We start from the raw sequence: 6,653 nt of genomic DNA on the forward strand, positions 1-6,653 counted from the left end.
CCAGAGCACTAGTAAAATGGCCGGGACAAGTGGGCACTCCCTCCATCGGCCGATGCCTTTGAAACAGCCCCTTCGGGAATCCCCACCTCCAAGGGCCACTGTCAGTTCCTGGGTTTCATTTGCCCCAGCCCCAGCTGGGTTCGGCAGGCTGCTGTGGAGGACAGAACTCCATGCAGGGGGTGTGACGAAATGGGACTGTTCTTAATGGTTCCTCTGAATAGTGTGGGGGTGCCTCAGTTTCCCCTATGCAGTTCTTAAGTATCTAGGTGGTGGGGTAAGGGTGTATGATCATTGCAGAGCCCTAGAGGGCAGGTGTGTGCAGGGGTCTGGACACAGAGAATGGCCAACACTCTGTTTCCTGGCAACTGATGGCCTGGGCCCTTCCCCCCTGCAAGGTGAGAGTTAAAGGGTCTGAGAACAAAGGAATCTGGTGACCTCCTGGCCCAGGAAAGGGACAAAGCCCAGAGGAGGAGGGGCTGGAGGGAGTTTCAGTTTGGGGCTGGCTGGAGACATGGAGTGAAGGGCAGACATGGTTGTCTGGCTCACTGCCCCCCAAAATGGTGAGGTTGAGGGGTCCCGTTCTCTGCACCTGCAAGTTCTGTCTTACACCCTGTTCCTGTCGTCTAATAAACCTCTGTTTTACTGGCTGGCTGAGAGTCCCATCTGACTGCGGAGTTGGGGTGCAGGACCCTCTGGCTTCCCCAAGACCCCGCCTAGGCGGACTGGCTGTGGGAAGCGCACGGAGGGGAAGAGGATGCTGAATGCTCTGAGGTCAGACCCAGGAAGGTGGAAGCTGTGTGAGCTGTGTGTCCTGAAGACAGGCTGCTCACAGAACGGCGACTGTCCCAGAGTCCTGCCTGGCTTCATGGGGAGCACTTGCAGAGCATCGCCCAGGGACTCCGTGACAGGGCTGGCTGGGGACGAGGAGTGAAGGGCAGACGTGGTTGTCTGGCTCACTGCCCCCCAAAATGGACCCAGCTGAGGGGTCCTGTTCTCTGCACCTGCAAGCTCTGTCTTAGACCCTGTTCCTGTCGTCTAATAAACCTCTGTTTTACTGGCTAGCTGGGAGTCCCGTCTGACTGCGGAGTTGGGGTGCAGGACCCTCTGGCTTCCCCAAGACCCCGCCTAGGCGGACTTGCTGTGGGAAGCGCACGGAGGGGAAGAGGATGCTGAATGATCTGAGGTCAGACCCAGAAAGGCGGAAGCTGTGTGAGCTTTGTGTCCTGAAGACAGGCTGCTCACAGAAAGGAGACTTCCCCAGAGTCCTGCCTGGCTTCATGGGGAGGAGTTCAAGAGCATCGCCCAGGGACTCCATGACCAGGACGGGGGCTCAGATGCAGGCTGCCGGGAGGGGACGGGGTCTCCGGAGCAGGCTGCAGGCAGGGGACGGGCGCTAGGGCGCAGGCAGCAGGCAGGGGACGGGGCTCGGGCGCAGGCTGCAGGGAGGGGACGGGGGCTCGGACGCAGGCTGCAGGGAGGGGACGGGGGCTCGGGCGCAGGCTGCAGGGAGGGGACGGGGGCTCGGACGCAGGCTGCAGGGAGGGGACGGGGGCTCGGGCGCAGGCTGCAGGGAGGGGACGGGGGCTCGGGCTGCAGGCAGGGGACGGGGCTCGGGCGCGGGCTGCAGGGAGGGGATGGGGGCTCAGACGCAGGCTGCAGGCAGGGGACGGGGGCTCGGGCGCAGGCTGCAGGGAGGGGACGGGGGCTCGGGCACAGGCTGCAGGGAGGGGACGGGGTCTCGGGCGCAGGCAGCAGGCAGGGGACGGGGCTCGGGCACAGGCTGCAGGGAGGGGACGGGGCTCAGGCGCAGGCTGCAGGCAGGGGACGGGGGCTCGGGCTGCAGGCAGGGGACGGGGCTCGGGCGCGGGCTGCAGGGAGGGGACGGGGGCTCAGACGCAGGCTGCAGGCAGGGGACGGGGGCTCGGGCGCAGGCTGCAGGGAGGGGATGGGGGCTCAGACGCAGGCTGCAGGCAGGGGACGGGGGCTCGGGCGCAGGCTGCAGGGAGGGGACGGGGGCTCGGGCGCAGGCTGCAGGGAGGGGACAGGGGCTCGGGCTGCAGGCAGGGGACGGGGCGCGGGCTGCAGGGAGGGGACGGGGGCTCGGGCTGCAGGCAGGGGACGGGGGCTCAGACGCAGGCTGCAGGCAGGGGACGGGGGCTCGGGCGCAGGCTGCAGGGAGGGGACGGGGGCTCGGGCACAGGCTGCAGGGAGGGGACGGGGGCTCGGGCGCAGGCAGCAGGCAGGGGACGGGGCTCGGGCACAGGCTGCAGGGAGGGGACGGGGCTCAGGCGCAGGCTGCAGGCAGGGGACGGGGGCTCGGACGCAGGCTGCAGGGAGGGGACGGGGGCTCGGGCGCGGGCTGCAGGGAGGGGACGGGGGCTCGGGCGCGGGCTGCAGGCAGGGGAGGGGGGCTCGGGCGCAGGCTGCAGGCAGGGGACGGGGGCTCGGGCGCAGGCTGCAGGGAGGGGATGGGGGCTCGGGCGCAGGCTGCAGGCAGGGGACAGGGGCTCGGGCGCGGGATGTGGTCCGAGCTGGGTTCTGCAGTGTGGGCATTGGCTCTGTAAGAGCCAGTGCTCTCGCCTGTGCGGGGTCTGGTCGTTGCTCTCCTGCACAGGAAGGCAGCACTCAGAGGACTGTTGAGGCCAGGCTGTTGCTTTGCTGCCATTTCACCTCTGTTGCCCGCGCAGTGAGGATGGTTTTGTTCCAGCCTGGGGGAGGGTTCAAGGCGAGGTGCCCTCATTGTCAGTGCTCCTCTCTGGGCACAGGAGTCGCTGTGACTGACTGTACCCCTGAGTTCACCCCTTGTGCACTATTGTCATAATCTTTGTACAAGGATGACTGGGGAAGGCTCCTCTGAAAACTCGTCTGCTGGTCACTGTTGTCTTGGTCAATGTGGTGGCAACATTGTTGCCGTTATAAGATTGCACAGCATGGTGTTATTGGCCCCTGTTCCAAACCACAGCCTGCACAAACAGCTGTTGGCAACCAGCTCTGTCCTTAACAAAGGTGTGACACCATCCCTCCAAAGAGCACCCTGTCACCCTCAGAGCCAGCATAGTTCTGATATTTCATACAAAGCCTGCCATGGAAGGTATGATTTGAAAAGTCATGATCTGCTGGAACCCATTGTTCTGCCCAGATATGTCTGCCATTGGGGGGTATGAGATTTTGCTGTTTGTGCAGGGAGCTGGGAGCCCCAGGGCGCCCTGTTTAACCCTGGGACTCGGTGCCTCGCCAAGAGGCCCTGCAATGAGCGTTGGGCTGAAACCCAGCCAGCTTGGTTAAATCAGGCCCACAACAGGGTCAGATGGAGCGAACAGGCCAAAGTGAAAGCAGAGCCTCTCCCCAAGCCCCTGGGAAAGAGTGACCTGCCTTGCGGGGCGAGTGTGCAATTCCTAGCTTCTCCCTCCCTCCCGCCTGCTGTTAACGGGAGGCAAACAGAGACTGCAATAAACCCCTCTGGTAGGAACGAGCCTGCGCCGCTGGGGAACGGAGCCACCCGGAGCGGATTAAAAGCCCTAGTCCCAGAGCCAGGGCAAGCGCTCTCCTCTGGACAGTGGTTGGGGACGTCATACAGGGCGGCTTTTGGGCCCAGGGTTCTCATCCTGGCGCTTCAGCTGCTAGTTACCTAGGGCCTCCTCTTCTGCAGTGCTGAGTCCCACAGCTGCACTGAAGTCACTGGGGCAGATCCACTGCTCATGTCAGTGACCACGGCTCCTTGAACAGGGCTGGAGAATGTGCTGTGCCCCTGAACAGGGCTGGGAAAAACTGCCCCAGCTGAGGTCTGCCCCGGTGGGAGCTGTGAGGAGCCCAGTGTACTGGAAGCTGCTGCTGCCCCGGGGTTTGTGATGGAGAATGTGGGGTGACGGGAGGGGGGCAATTCAGCACAAACAGCTCCTTTCGATTTCCTCCCAGCCACCCCAGCATGCCTGGGGACTCCCCTCCCCAATCAATCAAAGCCCAAGACGGGGATCTGAAGCTCGACATAAAGTTACTCCTCTGCCAGCTGATGTAACCCACGCACCTTCTGGGTGTGGTGTTGTGTCCCATCGAGTGGCACCAAGACCATTCGAGAGAGAGATAAGATGAGTCTGCTCTGCAGCCGTCGCTCCCAGCCAGGGGGCTTTTAGCTCATGCGATAGAGTCATGCACTAAGCTCCAGAGGCCCCAGGTTTGATCCCCACCCGCTGACGACCAGGGTCTGTGGGAGTGACGCTGGCGTGGCTGGCAAGGGGCAGCAGGAAGGGTTTCCACTGAGCGTTAAGGGAAAGGAACTTGCTGGCTGTGGCACGGTGCAGCAGGCTGGTTGGCACACCGGGAAAGGAAGATGGAGGAGAGCTCCAGCCCTGGCTGGTTCCCAGCTCTTGTCTTGGCTTTGTAAAAGGCTGACAGACGTAGTGCGAGGTTTGAAAGCGAACACACCGTGTTCTGGGCCTGGAGCAGCGGCTGGGAAGCGTTCCCAATCAACAACCGCGCGGGGATCCCTGTAATCCGCACCAGAGTGCAGCGGGAGGGGAGGGAGCTGGAGGGCCTTTGAAAACACAGACAGCTTGATGCCAGCCTTCCCTGGCTGCATGAAGCTATCCTCCAGAACCATGCCACCAAGGGCCCAGTCCTGCAGCGGGACAGCCGGAGGGTTGGTGTCGCTATCCTCCTGTTCTACAGAGGGGGAAACTGAGGCACAGAGCTGGGCCACGTCAGGGCGCGGCTGGGGATGGAGCCCGTCAGATCCTCATGAGCTGCTGTGCGGCTCTAGTGCTTGTGTCTGTGCCAGGTATAAACCCAGGCCCCTTGTGCAGGCCCAGCCGTCCGTCCCCTGGCGGGCAGCAGGGCCCATGCGGGAGCCCCCACGCAGCCCCCCACCACCCTCGGCTGCAAAGCAGCCCCAGCCCCACGGCAGGGTTACGTTCTCCTCCCCTGGCCTGTGTTCTGGCTCCTCCAGGATCCTTCACGAGGCTGGCAGGGGAGCACTGAGCTTGGAGCCTGGCCAGGCTGGAGCTGGCCCAAAGGAAACACCTCCACGGTCTTTCCAGGTGCCACCCAGTCCCCCGGCGCCTGCAGGAAGGTTTGGGGTAATCACACACACGCTGGGTCTCCCAGTCACCAACGCTTTGCCCGGAGCCTGGCTCGGAGGGAAGCGCAGACCCAGTCCAGCCAGCCTTGACGTCCCTCTCCGCGGAGCTGGGAACGCGCCTGGAGCTGCCAGCCCAGTCCTGTCTACTCAGCGAACGGCTTGCTGCTGCTCTTTCCCGGGTCTCCTCCTCCCTCCCCAGCCCTGGAGCCAGACGAACACCCACACACAGACCTACTGTGCCCATGGCTGTACAGCGGCTGCAGGGCTGCAGCCATCGCGTCCTGGACATATTCAAGGGGAGCCCGATGGGATTGGCCAGGCAAGGAGGGCATGAGCCCTGCCCAGCTAGGATGGGGCACCGTCCCCAGGCTGCTGCATCAAAGCCAGCCCTGGCTAGGAGCGATTCTGCAACCCAGGAGAGATTCTGCAACCATCTGCCTGCTGGAGAAAGACATCAAGGTGAACTTGTCCCAGCTTGGAACTCCCTGTAGCCAATGGGATACATTTGGGTTAGGAAAAAGAAAAGGAGTACTTGTGACACCTTAGAGACTAACCAATTTATTTGAGCATAAGCTCCCAGTGCCAGCTGTGCCAGGGCTTCCAAGACCTTTGGGCCTGGATTGGGGGGATCATGACTAGAGCGGAGCTGGGACCCAGGGACAGGTGAAGCTGCACCAGGCTTGCAGAAGAGCTCATCCTGCAGAGACCTGCATGCAGACCCTGCTTGTTTGGGGAGATTGTTTGGGACAGAGCGGGGTGACTTGGGGGGCTTACAGCAGGGCGGGGGGAAGGCAGTGGGGGTAGCAGGGAGGGGGAGAGGTTTACAGTAACTGCAAGCTGTATACACTGCATGGGTGGGGGGGTCAGGAGTGATTTGGGGTGGGACAGTGGGAGGCAGGAGGTGCGGGTGGGTGATACCCCCATGCAGTGGCAGTGCCCCCTGTAGGCAGTACGGGTGCATCCAATGGGCCCTAGAGGAAATATTGTCCAAAGATCGGAGTTCACCAAACCCAGGCTGAGCTAGCCCTGTCCCAAACTGCCCATCCCTTGTGGGTGTGGACTGCAGCCTGGTGCCCCCTGCCCTGGGCCTGGCCATGCTGGGGGCTGAGTGATCCCAGAATGATGCCCAGTGCACACCCCTTCTCCCGGGCAGGGACCCAGCATCTCGTCCCCCAGCCCTCCCCAGAGTCGTCCCCCAACCTCCAGGGCTGGGCGGGGGGTGGGGAAGGCGACCGGCCTGAGCCAAGTTCACAATTATGCAACCAGCCCGTGTGATGCTGCTTATCATCTTACCGCGCAGCCCAAAGCCGGCTCACCCGCCACTTTCGTGGCATTTTGTTGCCTGAAATTAAATCTCATTTCCTAATTACTGGGTGGACTCAGGCTGCTGGGCAGGGCTGGGCTGGGCTGGGCTTTAAGAAGAGGGCAGCGTAGTGTGATCAGCATCAGTCACAGAGACAGCCTGTTGGAGAACCCCCCCCCCCAAAGCCCGAGACCCCCCTCACCACAGCCAGCCCCCCAGGCTGCATCTAACGAGACCCACTCACCTCCCTCTGCCCTGCAGGAAACTCAGCCTGGC

This window comes from Lepidochelys kempii, chromosome 20 (genome assembly GCF_965140285.1).
Source record: "Lepidochelys kempii isolate rLepKem1 chromosome 20, rLepKem1.hap1, whole genome shotgun sequence".
Classification (NCBI taxonomy): domain Eukaryota; kingdom Metazoa; phylum Chordata; order Testudines; family Cheloniidae; genus Lepidochelys; species Lepidochelys kempii.